This window comes from Petaurus breviceps, unplaced genomic scaffold (assembly GCF_028583685.1).
Source record: "Petaurus breviceps papuanus isolate PSGF00001 unplaced genomic scaffold, PetGlider_PUasm1.0 103, whole genome shotgun sequence".
Lineage (NCBI taxonomy): Eukaryota > Metazoa > Chordata > Mammalia > Diprotodontia > Petauridae > Petaurus > Petaurus breviceps.
Window position 1 is genome coordinate 4,392,665 of NW_027185588.1, and position 17,876 is coordinate 4,410,540.

Sequence of the window (17,876 nt, forward strand, 5' to 3'; positions counted from 1 at the left end):
CTTTCAATCTTCTCCTACTCAGCCATCAAACCTCCACACTGTGAGATGAAAGTTTCTAAAGCTGAGGGTGCCTCCCAACCCAGCTGCCCCTACGGCTCGTTGTATGTTGATCCCTTAGAGTTGACCTGGAGATGTTCACCCTTGCCCCTTGGATCTTTTCAAGTTGTCTTAGGAGAACAACTTTGCCCTGACTTTTCTTTATTTCAGCTGGTCTATGTTTCCCTCTGAGGGGATGCACTTATCTTGTAATATTACAAATATCTGTGTGGGTATCAAACCCCACACCCAGTAGACTGCAAACTCTCTGAGGACAAAATTTATATCTTACCTAAAGGATGTATTTCCAACATCTCAGCATCAAGAAGAATTTTTTATTCTTCTTACAGTAGAAACAAAGCTTGCTGAATTTGAGGGGAGAAGAATATTTGCTCTTTGGCTTGAGGCACAGCTTCTCGGGTGGCCTGTATGATTAGGAACTCATTTGCAGGGATGCTCCTATGCCCTTCCTGAGAGTTTGAAGGCCCCCCCTCCCATAAATAAGGATGATGGATTTCTTTTGCCCCAGGTTCAGCACCCTGGGAGTGCTCCCATGGAGACATCCTTGCCTCTTCATGTAGCCTCTACACATCCCCCTTTCTCTCTATCTCTCTCAGTCTGTGCCAAATTATCTTGGTTGGGCCAACTGATCGGCAAGATTTGGCAAAGGTGGCTAGAGATGAAGTGGGGCAGAAAGTGTTGGCATGGTCTTCTGGGTCAGAGATGGTGGAGGAGAAAGGGTGGACATGGGTTTCTAAATCAGCAATGGTGAAGGAGGGCTGATGTGGGTTTCTGGATACTCACATCCTCCTCTCTCCTCTTGCAGGAACTTTGGGGTACTTCTTAGCAGGGTCATGGGTATATGCGACTACCTTAGAGTAAAGGTTACTCCCAACCCCATCCTGGAGTCTTTTTTCCAGACTCAGACTTAGAATCCCAAAGAGGTGAGTGGTCCCTAGGTTTGGATGCCACTAAGGAATCATATATGCCTTCAAATACCTTCAGGAATAACCTTTTTTCTGATTTTTTTAATAGGAAGTAGATAGAAGATGTAGAACTCTGTGCCCAGCACTGGCTCACACACAGATTCCTTGTGGTATCATCTTCCATAAGAGAACTGAACCAAAGTGACACCAGAGAGAATTGGCATTCCACGAGACTTGGGTTCTAATCTCAGCTTTGACATTGACTTGCCATGTGACTCTGGCCAACACACTTTTCCTATCTAAGAGCCAGTTTTCTCACCTGAAAAATTAGAAGGTTCAACATCATGATTTCTAAGATCATTTACAGATCTGACATTGTCTTTCTGTGGATGTAGGTTTGCTCATTAAAAGTCATCCTTGATTCTTCACTCTCACTCTCCACCATATTCTATTCAGTGGTCAGATCTTGATTTTATGCACCTCGAACATCCCCTGCTCCCCACTTGTGCACAATTACCCTAATTCAGATTTTCATTACACTTTGTCCTTTTTCTTGGAGCAGCCTCCAGATTGATGTCCTTGCCTCCAGTTTCTTCCCTCTGCAATCTATCCTCTGCACAGCTGCCAAACTGACATTCTTAGAATAGAGATCTGACATTGTCAGTCCCTCACTTGAGAAGCATTGATGGCTTCCTATTGACACTAGAATCAAATGAAAACTCTTTTTGATATTTAAAGCCCTTCATAACAAGGTTCCATTCTGTCTTTCATTGATTATTACACCTTACTCCCACTCTAACACTCAGTGTATCCCCAACATCCCCAGTATATTCCCCAACACAGCTTTCCTCTTCTCCATCCACCTTTGCACAATCAGTAATTCAACAAACATTCATTAAGTGTTTACTATGTAGGAGGCACTGTACAAAGTAATAGGAATACAGGAATACAACCTACCTCAAGGTTCTCATGTTCTGATTAGAGAGAAAACACACAAATAACCATCATAGAAGATGGTGTTGGTACAAATGGAAGGTAATGTCAGAGAGAAGGCACCAGTAACTGGCGGACCAGGAAAGAAGGTCTCCAGAAGAGTAGTCTTATGTTTGTCTTGAAGGAAGCTCAGAAAGTCAGGAGGTCTAGGCGAGAAAAAAGAACATTCCAAGCAAGGGGGTGAGCTAATGCAAAAGGCACAGAATTGGGATAGAAAGAAGTTGAAAAAAGGAAAAAAATTATTTTACATGATAACTTTCTTATATATTTAAAAAGGAATAGCAAGTTGTACATAATAGATTTGCAGTTTCATATGCAATTATTTTTTTATTATACTATGCAATGGAAATCCTTGTTTTATTCCACAAATTAAAAGAAAAAAGTAAATCAAATACATCTAAATGATACCAAAATGAAGTAAAAACAATGAAATAGATATAAAACTCAAAAAAAAATAGAAAGGAGGGCAGTTTCACTGTATCATGAAATATGTTGAGGAGAGTAAAGTGTCAGAAGATTGGAAACATAGGAAGGGGTCAGACTTCAAAGAGCTTTAAATGCCAGAGGATTTTATTTTTGGTCCCAGCACTATTAAGAAACTAGTGAAGTGGGGCGGCTAGGCGGCGCAGTGATAGAGCACTGGTCCTGGAGTCAGGAGGACCTGGGTTCAGATTTGGCCTCAGACACTTAACACAAAAACTAGCCGTGTGACCCTGGGCAAGTCACTTAATCCCAATTGCCCTCCAAAAAGCAAAAAAAAAAAAAAGAAAGAAAGAAACTAGTAAAGTTTGCTGAGTGGGGTTGGGATGGGGAGGAGGGATGACATGGTCAGAGTCAAGATTTAAGAAAATCACTTTGGCAGCTGAGTAGAGCATGGATTGGAGTCAGGAGAGACTTGAGTCAAGAAGACCCATCAGAAGGCTACTGCAATATTTCTATAGGAAGCCTTCCTTGCCCCACTTAGTACCAGTGTTTTCTTCTGTTAATTATTTCCTATTTTTCCTGTCTATAGCTTCCTTTGTACATATTAGCCTGCATGTCGTCTCCTCCATTAGATTGTAAGGTCCTTGAGGAAAGGGACCAGCTTTTGCCTTTTTGTATCCATGGTGCCTAATAAATTTTTATCTAATGAATTAATTGAATGAGGGCCTTCACAAGGGTAGTGGCTGTGTGAGTGGAGAGAATTCTTAGACAAGCAATGTTGTGAAGATAAAAATAAAACTTGGCAAGAGATTGGATGTGTGGAATGAGTTCAAGAAAGGAGTCAAGGATGACCCTGAGATTTTGAGCCTGGGTGGGTGACTGGGAGGATGGTAATGCCTTTGATAGCACACAGGCCAGCTGACGCTCATGCAATACTCTCCAAATTCACCTCCACCTCTTAGAATTCTTAACTCCCTGCAGGAGCAAACTCTGGTGTCACCCCTGATATCCTCAGTAATTTGCGTTCTCCCCAAATTACTTCATGTCTATTTTTCATGTACTTTGAATTTTCTTATTATAGGTGCTCCCCTCATTCCTCCACCCCCAGTAGAAAACAAGCTCTTGAAGGAAGAGAATATTTGGTTTTGTTTTTGCAGCATACTTGGCACAGTGGACATTTTTTATTTTCTGAGTTCCCCATAGATACTGAAATTTGAGGCCTCCCCTTCACTTGATCCCTAGGCTCAGCTGAGTCACCTGGCGAGTCAGTGTGGCCTCTCTGTGAGGCAGACCCAGCGCTGGTTTTGAAGACGAAGGAACCAAGAGCGACCAAATCTGACAAAGAAGTTCTGTGAATCCAGGTAAGCTGGGGCGGGGTGGAGGGTAGAGGGGGGGCTACTGAAGGACTAGTTCCAAGAGCAGAACAGTGAGGGGAGCAGGTTAGGGCCAGGGAGCTTTGGGACTAGACTTCACTGGGCAAGTAGGGGACTCATTTGTTTGTCTGCCTGTCCAATAGTGGCCCTATCTGTACATATCCTCCCAAACTTCCCTTATCCCCTCTCCCTTGCTTTGTATTTTCAGTTGGAGATTTTTCTTTTATTTTCCTTCTTTCTTTGGTGGCATCCTCACTATTTACAATGTAAGTACATCCTGTTCCATCCTCATCATCGGGCCTCTCCATCCCCCTCTGTCCCTTCATCTTCTCTATTTCCATCTTCATATCCCCATTATCCCTCTAACTCTTTGCACTGTCACTTGTTTAACTTTTTTTCAATTAACCTGCATTTTTTCTTCCTTCCACTCCCCCCCCTAGCCCATGACTTCTCTTGTAACAAATATGCATAGTCAAGCAAAACAAATTCCTGTGTTCGCCATGTCCAAAAGCTCCCCTTTTATCCCTGACCATCCTCCTCCTCCCCCCAACCTTGTCCGCTCATTTCCTCCCTTCCTGTTCTCTTTGGTCCAGTTCCCATATCTACCCTGTCACCCCACCTCCAAATTCCCAAGCACCCCAACTCATCTCCCTCCCTGTACCTTCTTGCCCTCCCTGAGCATCCTCTTATTCAGTCTCCTTCCCTTCCATACCCATCTGTCACCTCAGTCCTCTTAATCTTCGTCTCCTTCTTGATCACTCCCCCCATCTCTCCACTCCCCTCTACCCTTCATTGCCTTCTTATCCATCTCCACTTTCCCCACCGTCTTTATCCCTTTCTGACCCCTTCCTATAATAACTTTCTTTAATTATCTTCCTTTTTCTCCTTTTCTACCTTTTCCCTCAGTCCGCCCCACCTTGTACTCCAGTTTCCTATATCATCCTTCTCCAAAGTCCCTTTGGGATGTGGGGGTGTGGAGACCAGTTTGTCTGACCAAGAAACAGGGTGGATTAGAAACCCTGAGTCAGGTAAACCAAAAAAGTCATGGTGTGAAGCCACTGAAGTAAGGCTTGCAAGGACAAAAGGACCAGACTGAAGTTTTTGTAGAATGAAGATAGATTTCTTCCAGAAGACATGGTTTTGGAAGCCCAAGACAGGCTTTGAGTGATATTTCAAGCATCTGAGCAATCAAAGTGCTAACCTAGGGCTCAGGAAATAGGCAAACTCAGGTGCTTTGGTGGGTAGCCAGATGGATGTGTGCAACCACTTGAAAGGTAGACAATTTGGCTAGGGTCCTATTTGATGAGCTCCTAGTTTGTCGTTCCCCCACCCAGTGCTATGTTAAAGATCACAGGGAGTTTGGGTCCTGATGACTCAAAAAGAGGAAGAAACAAGAACAACAATTGGGGTAAAAACCTCTCCTTTTGCTAGAGATATTGCCAGACAGGTTTGGCCCTGATTGTGTCCTGACCTGAGGAAGAGAGAAAAGGTGAGGCTAAAATAATGATTAAGAGTGCTACAAAGTGGGAATGGCATTATTCCTGTCAAGTGTTTTGAGTTTTCTGGGGAATTAATGGGGCCACAGAGGACGTTGTTTGGTTTTTCATTTGTTTGTGATTTGTCTTTTGTTTCTCCCAGGAGACATGGTTTTGGGAGCCCTCGAGATGCTTTGAGGGATACCCCAAGAAGGTGAGCATAACAGGACAAGGGTGAGTATCAGAGTTGCCCATCAAAATGGGTCTTAGAAACTGAAGCCCATTTCCACTCAGAATCAGAGGATCTGAGTTGGCACTCAACATGAGGAAAGATAGAGAGTAAGGCAACCTAAAGGAGCCCATTGAACTTCTACTTCAAGACTTCCTGGGAGGGAAAACCAATATTTCCCAAGGCAGTTCATTCCACCCAGGGGCAGCTTTAATTGTTAGGAAGGTTTTTGTAACATTAAATTTACTTCTTTGCATCTACAACCCTTTGCATCTAGTTTTGTCTTCTGAGGCTAATCAGAATCTATTTTCCACATAAAAAGCCTTCAGATACTGGAAGAAAAATACCAGGTTCTCTTACTTCTTTTCTCCAAGCTAAAACTCCTTAGTTCTTTCAGTTAGATCGTGTTATGATATGATTTCCATGCTTTTCACCATCCTGGTTATTCTTCTATGACTCCATCCAGAGAAATTCTCAAAATGGTCTTCCTCAAGCATGGTACCCAGACCTGAACAAAATAATCCAGAAGGGTCAGAGTAGAGTGGGATTATGATCTTTCTTATGCTGAAAACCATTCCACTCTCATGAAACTTAAAATCTTAAAATTTGCTTTCTTGGCTGCTAAATCATACTACTGACTCATGTTAAGTAAAAAAAAAACTTTTGTAGACAAATTATTATCCAGTCAACCTTATAACATCTCATATTTTTGAAGCTGATTTTTAACTAAAATGTAAGACTTTACATTTATCTTTGATTTATTTATATATTTCAAATTCTGAAATGAATACCAAATAAAATGATTTCCTCACACACATTAGAACAGAAAGAATTGTACATGAAACTGAATTTCAACTATGTACAGTTAGTTTCTAAGAATATTTAATAAATATATTTAACATATGTATAATACAATAAATAATAATGTGTACAATATAACATGCATGTATATGTTACTCTGTGACTCCTTTTAACCTTCTTTTTGTTCTCTACTGTACATTTTTAAAAATACTCTTATGGTCCTCTTTTCTTTATGTTGGAAACCCTTATCCCTAGCTCTATTCCTTTCCCATAAATCCTGGCCCCAACAGAAAAAATAAAATAAAGGCAAAACCCCGGTAACAGATATGCATAGGCAAGCAAAATAAATTTTCACATTGGCCATGTCTGGAAATGTGTCCTGTTGTGTATCTTGAGATCATCATTTCTCTGTCAGGAAGTAGAGAACATTCTTCGTAATTGGTACACTGGGATAATGATTGGTCATCGAACTGATTAGAGGCCTTCCAGTCTTTCAAAGCTCTTTCTATACAATGCTTGCTGTCACTGTATGAATTGTTCTACTGGTTTTGCTCACTTCATTTTACATTAGTTCATACAGCTCTTCTAGATTTCTTTGAAACAGTCATCTGTTTTGCTATCATCATTTTCATCAATTCATATACCCTAATTCGCTCAACTGTTCCATAATTAGTTTATGTTTCCTAGTTTCTTAATACCTTGCCACCACAAAAAGAAATGTTATTAATATGTTTGTGTATACATCTTTTTCCTCTTTTATCTCTTTAGGGTATAAGCCTAGTAGCAGTATCTCTAGATCAAAGTGTAAACACAGGTTAGTGATTTGGGGGAGTCAGTTTCCCAAATTGCTATCAAGAATGACTGGACTAATTCATAGCTCCACCAACAGTGCATATTTTTCTGAAGCTTCCAATAAGCATCATTTCCCTTATTATCTTTGCCAATCTGATGGATGTGAGGTAGAAGCTGAGTTATTTTAATTTGTATTTCTCTAATTATTGGTGATTTTAAAATTGTTTACATATAGTTGTTGAGAACTTGGATGGTTTCTTTTGAAAATTGTTTGTTTCATATGCCTTAAATATTTATCTATTAAAGAAATAGTTCTTGTTCTTATGAGAATAATATTATTTATATAAGCTTTACAGATTGTTAAGAACTATGCATGTTATTTCATTTGATCTTCATAGCATAGCTGTAAAAAAGGTCCTATTATTAGCTTCATTTTGCTGATGGGGAAACTGAGACAGCCAGAGGTTAAGTGATTTAGTTAGGGTCATACAGATATTAAGGTTCTGTACTAAGATTTTCACTAAGATCTTTGTGATTCCAAGTACTGAATTCTCTTGCTTCCTTGAAGCAATTCTTTATATATTTGGGATATATATGGCCTTTATTAAAGAAAATTACTACCAATTTCACCCTAGTTACCTATCCATAGATACAAAAAAAATTTTTTTCCATTATATACCTAATCTGTTCCACTGATGAACCGATTTTTCAATCACTAATAAGTAGTTTTGATGATTATTCCTTTGTAGTAGGATTTGAGATCTGATTCAGGTCGCTCCCATTCCTTTCCACTTTTTTCACTATTTTCTATGAGATCCTTGACACTTTTTTTTCATTTATGGATTTTTTTTTTTGCAACTCTATAAAGCAGTCCTTCAGCAACTTAACTGGCGTGGTACCAAATAAGTTATTTAATTTACATCAGTCTTTTTTATTACACTGGCTTTTTTTAGATTTATTTTATATCCTGTTCCTTTTCTAGTTATTTTAACATAATTTTAGTTAACTCATTTGGATTCTTGTTGTCTTCTTTGCCTCTTATTGATTCAATTTCTTTTTCTTGTTTTATGACTAATCAATATATCTGCAATTATTTAGGTCTACTTCTAAAAAGGATGTTTGATGTTTGTTTAGATACAATTCCTGCATGTGTCTTGAGAGATACTTAACAAATATTTTATACATTTTGAAGTTACTTTGAATAGAATTTCTCTCTTATTGATGGGTTTTATTGATAAGATCCTGAAAAACTGGTAGCTTTTGTAGATTTATTTTATATCCTGTACCTTTTCTAACTATTTTAAAATAATTTTAGTTAACTCATTTGGATTCTTGTCTCTTTTTTTCCTCTTATTCATTCAATTTCTTTTTCTTGTTTTATTTCTATATAGCCAGTATGTCTAGAACTATGTCAAATATTAGTGATTATAGACATTCTAATTTTACTCCCTGATCTTAATGGAAAAGCCTCTAACCTTTCTCCATTACATGTAAAGTTAACTTTAAGTTTTAGATAGATACTACTAATCATATTAAGGAAAAGACCATATATTCCTATACTTTTTAATGTTTTTTTAAAGAAAATTGTGTTGGATTTGACAAAAGTTTTTTCCTACATCTTTTGATATAATAATGGAATTTTCATTATTTTTGTTATCACTGTGCTCTACTGTTTGTAGTTTTCCTAATTATGAACCATCCCCTGCACTTTTGGTAAAAGTCTAACCTGGTCAAAATATATAGTATTATTTTATAAATAATACAAATTAATATTATTTTATAAATAATACAAAACAATAATCCTTTTACAAAACAGCATTTTATTCGTATCTTTTATTTTTACATCATCCAAATATCTTCTTGTATCCTTCCCCACTCTCTCCCAGAGAGCCTTCCCTTATAACAAAGATATGTTTTAAGAGGAAGATAAAAAATATACGGAAAAAAACTATTCTACATATAAAATATGCAATGTTCCTCACCAGTGGACCCACCTTACCTATCCATTAACTCATCACTATAAAGAAGAAGGAGTTGTTTTCTTATATACCTTCTTTAGGGCCAAACTTGTTCTATAATTATTGTTTTGCAACATCCAGTTTCAAGGCTTTTCACAGTGGTTGTTTTTTCCACTTACATTGTTGCAGTCATTGTTTAGGTTATTTACCCGACTGCTTATTTCCCTTTAATTTAATTCCAATAAGTCTCTCCATGTTTCTCTGTATTTATCATGTTTGTCTCATACAATACACTATTACTCCATCATATTCATGTATTACAATTTGTTCATCCATTCCCCATTTGGTGAACTTCTACTTTGTTAGGTGCAGCTGCAAATATTCTTTTTGTTAATGAAATTCTTGATGGTATATACCTAACAGCGGGATCTCTAGGTCAACAGGCTTGACATTTTAGTCATTGTCTTAGCATAATTTCCAACTGCTTTCCCAAATGTTCCTAACAGTTCACTGTTCCACCAACAATGCATTAGTACATCTCTCTTCCTACAACCCCTCTGATACTATTTCTATCTTTTGTCATCTTTGCCTATTTGCTAGCTACAAAGTAGAAATAGGGTTTTGATTCACATTTCTCATCTTAGTAATATATAATCTTTTAAATATATTGTTGTAATGTCTTTACTAATATTTTATTCCATATTTTTCTTTCTCTGTTCTCTCTCCCTGGTTGAGGTACTAAGATCATACTTGTATCATGGAGCTTGGGAGGTTTCCCTCTATTGCTATTTTTGCAAGCAATTCATATGATATTGAAATTTTTCTTTGAATGTTTGGTAAAGTTCACTTGTAAATCCATCTGGTCCTAGGGTATTTTCTTTGGCACTTCATTTTCGTTTTGCTCAATTGTTCTGATATTCAGTTGTTGGAATAATCTGTTTCTTGTTTTGTTAATTAATATTTTGTATTTTCGTAAATATTCATCTATTTCATTGAAGTTATGAAGTTTGTTGGTATTTAATTGGACAAAACTTCCTTTATTTCCTCAATTTTTGTGGATTCTCCTTGTTCTTTTTTAAAATACAAGTTGGCTTTTCTTTCTCTAAAAAAATAGACTAATTTTATATCTGTTACGTTAGATTTTTTTCAAAAAAAATTCAGTATTGGCTTTCAGTGTCGTTAGTATTGTCTTTGATTTTCTAATTTCTACTTTGGTATTGTGGTGGATAATTAATAATAACTGAGAAAACAATCTGAGTTATATGATTTGTTTGCAAAATAAACAGGTCAATGAACTCCTCAGTCAGTCTAAAGACCCTGAATACCGAGTGAGACAATTTTTTATGTATTAAAAACAATCAAATGAGACTAATTAATCAAAAGAATACAATTAACAGGATATAAACAAGGACACAAAAATTAGTCATCTGATTTTTAATTTGAGGAAAGATTGGGGACTTTCCACATTGAGAGGGGGGAAGAGCTCTTTTTAGTCAGGTAGGTTTTGAGGTCTTTCTTTTCCTAGAATTTAGAGATATTAATCCAGTAATCCCATCAGAAAAAGAAAATTATATTAGTCTGTTATTACCTGACCAGTGCAAGTGTCTGACTATGGAACCAAATGTTTGTGAAAAGAGAAGGTACAAGGCACGGTTCTTTGTCCCGTGGATCAAGATGAGTTTTTTTTTCTCCCTTTTGAAATTTATAGTTGGCTTGGACGTTGGTTTAATTTTGTTTGCTTTTTGGGGTGTCGGATGTGCAACATTATTTAACCACATGATGCTTTGACCCTAAGCCTCTGAAGACTGGTATATATTGCTGGTTCCTGCTGGAGATGAGCTTCTACCACTCTCTGCTCTTCACTTTGCCTTTTGACGTGAAGAGGAAGGTGAGCTTCAGCAAAAATCCCTGTCCCCCCTTAGCTAGATGGCAGCAAAGAGCAGGAGTAAAGAAGGAAGGCTCACTTCCGATCCTTACCCTTATGGGAAAATGCCAAGCTTAGCCATGGCCCTGAAGGTCAATCCTTGGGACTACACATAGGGCCTCGTAGAAGCAAGGGCATCCCTGGTGAATATAAGCCCATTATGCTCTACGGAACAAGGTGTGGGGTGTGTGGGAGTAGGTTAGGGGAGTAGGCTGGCTCTTAGATGCCACATCAATTAAATTTAATTCCACAACCAGTATCTGGACTAGTTTGTATCTTAACTAGTCTCTATTTCTCCTACTATGTAGTTTTTCTACCACATCTACTTTCATCTCCTGTTGATGTCACATGTATCCTGATATTGAATCTTCTGCTTCTATCTCACTTACTTTGACTCTACCTCCCTTTTACACACCTAAACCTAAAGGATGCCCCTGTGGTCTGGGTAGAAGTGGTATGTATTATTCTGTAATGAAAGCATGGATCAGAGCTAGCCTTGATCAAAGACCAGGCAGCTTCAAACCTAGTCATTATGCGATGGTTGCCTTCCTCTTCCCAGGACACCGAGGAACAGGTTATCCACTACTTTATCGTCATCACCTTGATGTTCCTCTCCCATTGTTACAACCTTATGTACTTTGGTGCCCTGATGTTGCTGTTACATGACATAAGTGACATCTTATTGGAGGTGAGTGAGCCATTCCTCATTCTCTTTTCAGGGTAAGTACAGATGGGATCAAACGGAGTCTCTGGGAATCTTGTGTGTACAAGGGCTATAGTCCCAGAAAAGTACACAAAGCATCTCTGCAATATTGTTCACAGGTTTAGACCCTACATTTTGGGAAGGATAGGGTGACTAGGTGGCCCAGTGATCAAAGCGTTGGGCCTGGAGTCAAGAAGACCTGAGTTTAAATCTGAACACAGACACTTTCTAATTGTGTGACTTTGGGCAAGTCACTTAACCTCTGTTTGCCTCTGTTTCCTCAACTGTAAAATGGGGATAATTGCTTCTACCTCCCCAAGGAGGTAGAATCAAATGAAATAATATTTATAAAAACACTTAGCAGCGTCTGGCCCATAATAGGCACAATATAAATGCTAGCTATTATCATTATTATTGGATAGGAGTATCTGCAGTGAGGGATCCATCCAAAGAACTGGAAAGCTAGAGAGATCCCAGAGAAGGGTGACCGGGAGAGGTAGTGTTCTGAAGTCCAAGCCAAACAAGGATCAATTGAAGGAACTGGGATTCAAAATAGGCAAGGCACAATAGCTTATATCAAGTATTTGAAGGTCTGTGACATGAGAAAATAGCCTTTCAATTGCCTCATCTTTACCCTTTCTAATCCATCCTTAATAAGCTGATTAACAAATTTTCCTAAAGTGCATATTTGGCCTATCGCTCCCCTACTCAATAAACTCCAGTAGTTCCCTATTATATCTGGATTAAATATGTAATTTTGTTTTGGCAACTCAAGATGTCACAACCTGGTGCCAACCTCCCTTCCTAGCCTTGTTGCATGTTACTCCCCTCTACACAACATAGTCTAGGTGAACTGGCATTCTTGCTGTTCAAATAGTTCAGTATCACAAGTAGTTCCATCAATGAAAATGGCATTAAGAAATGCATTCGCATCTCTTTCCTTTCTGCATTGTAAAGATCACTGGACCTTTCTAGCTGACTCACAGCTGAAACCTCCTCTTTATGCCATTTCCATTATGAAAGAAGCCCCTTGAAAGCAGGGACTATCTTTCCTATTTACATCCCAAGTGGTTAGTACAGTGCTTTGCACATATTAAGTGCTTAATAAATGTTTTTTCAATCATTTCAGATGTAGCACCACATTTCCAGTCTCCCTGCCTTTGCGATGACTGTCAGAATCACATAATTTAGAGCTGTGTGGGGACCTTCAGTGACCATTTACTCTAATGCATAGGTGAGAGAATCTTCATTCTAACATACCAACAAGTGGTCTTAATTCTATCTTCTGCAAATTTCTTTTTAAAATCTGAATTCCTCTCCACATCATTCTTTTTAGACAAAACCCATTTTTTCCTCAACTGATTTGTTTCCTTTTATCTCATTAGAGTGCTTCCTATGTCTCTCGGGCAAACTTCCCCAAAGCATTTTAGTCCATTGGATCCTATCTTTCTTCTGAATCCACTGAAATTTGCTTTTCTTAAATCTATGCTACACGTCAGACTATGCCCAGTTTTTTTCTTCTTCATAAACTCTAGGATAGAGTGGTCATCTCCTCCCAAGGTTCCCATCATTTCTATCATTCTTTGTTAATGAGAATCATATAAAAAACAGAATTCCCCTTTATTAGTTTTTCTACCTTTTGAAGGATGAAGTTATTACTAAGGCAAGTTAAGGTGTCATTAAGTGCTTGGCTTTTGATAGAAAGACGACCCCCCAGCAGATATCTGGGTAACTGAAGTTTCCCATCATTATTATACCATACTTCTGGGGCAGGCTTGGGACCTATTTCCCAAGCTCATTTATTTCGTCCAAATGATCTGTAGTATACTCCAAAACAAAATTACTTCTGTTTCTCCTTCCTTTTTAATCTCCATCCAAATACTGACCCTCATGCTTCTTCCTTCTTTTGGTTCCCAGATTTCCTAACAAAAATATACCTTCTTAAGATATTGTAGCAGCAAGCACCCCAAGCGCGTCCTCAGGGTTTGCAGCTACCACAGGTTCTTGGATCTGCTTTGTTAAAGGAAAGCAACTCAAAATGGGTTAACAAGCTTACTTTAATCAGACATATATCGTTTACCTTGTTCAGGAGAAAAGGTCAGCACCCTGAACCTCAAAGTATACAGGCATAATTATCAAGACAGAAACATCAAGTAGACAGATTTCCAAACTGTCCAACCATTACATCCATACCCAGCCAACATCTGGGTTTCCATATTCTGGGTTTTTCAAAGCCGGGGGACTCTCAACAACGGCTTCCCAGAATTCAGATCAAATCACAGAACACCTCTCAAAGTGAGTCCCAAAACAAAGCTACACATCAGGGCTTATATAGCCTTCTCCTGGCTCAGAGAATGTAACAACCTTATTGACCCACTGGCCAATCAAAAAGTATCTACTGAAAAACAAGCCTCCCTCCCCAGGCTTCTGGTGCACTTTAGCCTAGGGGCAGGGAAGATCTTTAAAATTTACATTCGCATTACAGATATAATATCAGCCATCCTTCTTTATATCTGGGCTTTTTTGTTTGTGCTTTTAATAAGATATACTCATCCAAAGGCATCGTCTAGTTATTCACTTCACAGCACTGAGCCAGAATTCAGTTGAGTTGAGTTCCTACTTTGTTGCCTATAGGTATATTGCCCCTATTTGGTCGTGTGTGTGTGTGTGTGTGTAAATAAGTATTTGTTTAGTACCTGTTATGTATCAGGCACTATGCTAAGCACTTTGCAAATATCTCACTTGATCCTTACAACAATCCTGAAAGATAGGTTCTGTTAATTATTTCCATTTTATAAGGCAAACAGAAGTTTGTGACTTATCCAGGGTCATACATCTAGTAAGTGTCTGAGTCTGGTTTTAAACTCAGGTCTTCCTGCCTTGAGGCCCAAAGCTCTGTCCAATGTGCCTCCTAGCTGCCTCAAGTGTATAGACACTCAAAGCCAATGGTTTTACTACCAGCTACTGTTTTGGAGTTGTGTCTCCTATGAATTTCTAGATCTCAGCTGCTAGTTGTTTTTCTTTATGGATATTCTTCATAGTATCTACATTTGGGAATATATGCAGGCCCTTTTGATTAGATTTGCAAAAGACCTGACAAATACACTCTTACCATCCTTTGTTAGGCACATTTCATCTCTGGTCAGGGATTTATCATTCCTATATTGTTAACTATAATAGAGAAATCCCAATCCCATTACCAGACACCACCTTCTTAGTTGGCTGTTCATTTCCCAAAAGTGTTTTTTTTTTTTATTTCTGTATCCTTTGGCTTCAACAGACAGCAGTTAGGGCAACAACACCATCTTGGTTTTGTTTTTTGCCCAAGACTTCCTAATCACTGATAACCCTTTTTGGTTTCCTTCTGATAATATTTTTTGTGCCCGCACGAATCACCAAATGTCAGTGGTTGTCATCCATTTTTATAAGTTTTGGGAAGATCTTTGTTACGTGGTAGATACATATTCCAGGAAGACCACAAATCTATTATCAAGTCAACAAATGCTCCTAAAAGGGGTGTCACAAACTACTGCTACTCTTCTCTTCTTTACTTGCTCCTTATAAGATGATCTCTCACCTGATCATTTTCTTTTGCCTTAGGGCATCCAGGTCCTCCTGAAGGAAGATCCTCAAATTTGGGGGTGGGGGGAGAGGTTTAAGCTTTAACTGTACAGCTGTCCTTTTCCTTCCTTCTCTTTATAACAGTCTTCTGTACTACATCATCCTGACAAAGGTCAAGTCTTTTCTACTCCACCTCAGGTCCCTTTTTTTGCCCCAATCAATGCCGTACATCTGTTTCTTTTGGGTGTCCTTCATTCTCCCTATAACGTGTAGTGTGGAGAGGTATCCTTTACCTTTCCCTTCTTCTCTGGGTGGGAGATCAGCTTACTCTGGGAACACAAGTAGAAATCACCCACTGTTGTTGTTCATACTTCATTTTCAAAGAGAATCAATGACATCACAGGTAATGTGCTATCTTACCAAAACACCTCGTATCTATGTCTCATATACCTACATAGGTACATGTTCTCTCCTCAAGACGGACTTTTAAATTCTAATAAGGGGATAGCCTGTTTTCAATTATGTCACAGCACCCAGTTGGTGCCTAACTCATAGTAGGCACTTAATAAGTAATGGTTGGTTGATCATCTGACTTGTCCTACAGGGCAGAACTAAGAACAGTGGGAGGTGAGGGGAGGAAGGATAAGGCTGGACCTAAGGGAAAAAACTTGCTAAAGATGAGAGCTGTATGAAAGTGGAATGAATTGTCTCTTAGAAGAGTGAGATCCCATTATTGAAGGTCTTCAAATAGAATGTGGATGACAATTTGTCAAGGAATTGTAAAAGAGATCCCTGATCAAGTAAGCATTGGATTAAATACCTTCTGAGACCTTTCTTAACTAGATTATGTGATTCTAAGATTTTCTTTCTCCTCCTCTCTCAGGCCAGTAAGATGTGCCATTATGCACAGTGGAAACATACATGTGATATGTTCTTCTTCCTCTTTGCTATGGTATTCATTGTTAACCTGCTCATTCTCTTCCCAAACAAGTGAGATTTTTCCCAGGAGGTGGGAAATGTTTATGGAAAGTGGTTACGAGCCCTAGGAAATCTAAGGTCCAAAGTTCTCCTCTTACAGGACCTTCTGCTGCCAAGATCTGACCTTTAAAAAGCTGATGAAACCTTCCACCTATGGGGAAGTTGGGATGGGGTCCTGTTGAGGCTTGGTGCTCTTCTCCCATTGTTGGGGATTTGTGTTACGACTGACCAAGGGTTGTCTGGAAGGTCCCCAGAGTGACCAAATTTTCTTTCTCTCCTGCAGAATCATCCAATTTGCTTATTATCCACAGACTGGTTAAAGCCCTTCTTTGGATTTTATTTGACTATTAGCCTCCTAATGTTCCAGCAGGGTCTCCATATCTTCTGGTCTTACTTCATTCTCCATATAGTCCATTCAGTTGTTGTGAGTAATAAGGGATGTACTAAGCTGGCCCTAATCTTGGTTTCTGATCCTTCTGTATCTGGATAAGCTTCCTGTCTCAGTTACCTCTTATGCATCTCAGGGACAAGTAAACAGGAACCCTAGCCCCAGAGGCCTCTGCAGCTGTGTTGGAGGAAGGTGCATGAATAGTGGGAATGAGGACTTGGGCCTGGCATTTTAGTGTTAATGGGCATCTAGGCATTCTTGGCATAGGGGGACCTGCAGGGTGGGGCACCCAACTCTCCCCAGAGCTTTACTTCATAGCAGCACAACCTAGACTTTGCAGCTCACTCTACTTTCCATCTGCATCTCTGTTTGGTCTCAACTCCATGTTAAAAAATTGCCCCTTAGTGTCTTGTTCCCCTTTCAACTTCCTTTTATGTATTATCTCCCCCAATAGATAGTAAGCTCCTTGAGGGCAGGGATTGTCTTTCTTTTTTTACTTGTATCACCTCTGATTGGTTACTTTCCCTCTTCCTCTCTTTCTGATCCACTTCCTTCCTTGGCCTCTGATTTTCAGAAGACTGATGTGAGGAGTGCCTTGGAGGAACGGGACACAAGTGATGAGAAGTCAGAGATGGAGAGGCAAAGGAGCATGCAGCTTCAATCCAATGATGATACCAACTCCTGCAACCTCCTCTGGGCTCGAGGAGTGGGGTTCCCAACTGACCAATGCGCCCCTTCCAGCAGCATAGCCTGGTCTCTCCTAAGGCCACCAGATTCCCCAGTTGAGGGATGAAACATGGATGATGGGTCTTCCAAGGATTAGGTCATCATGGGAAACATCCCAGATTTTCATTGGGTGTGGGCTCTACAGAATTGGTTCTGGAACAGAAACCTTTATTTCTGTCTCTCCCTATCGTTTAGTCCATCACCACTTCTATTAGACCTGAAGGAAAACGAGGAGCATGCAATCTCTCCATGGGATTTTAGGATGGGCTTAATGTTCTTCTTGACTCAGTGTTCCTGGCCTGGCTGCTTCCTTTATTACAAGGCCTTCATATGGGGGTGATGCTGGGGAGGAGATGAAGATTCTTTAGACCTTCCCCAGATTAATGGTTTTGCTCTATCTGTTCAGATGCTGCTGAAGAGAGAGATGAGGGAGCCCCCAGATGCCAATGGAGGCCAAGAGGAAACCATCAGCTTCCTGAACCAATGAGAAGGGACTCAGGCTACAGGCCTGGGACTGGATTAAGCACAGTAGGCTCTGTCCTTGCAGATCCAAGAGAATCAGGCCTAGAGACAGAAATAATAAAACTTAA

General features: G+C 39.3%; 1 pseudogene; it reads left to right on the forward strand.

Annotated features, from left to right (window-relative positions):
* The first annotated feature begins 740 nt into the window (after window positions 1-740).
* On the forward strand, window positions 741-17,876 carry LOC138171050 (ceramide synthase 4-like; annotated as a pseudogene).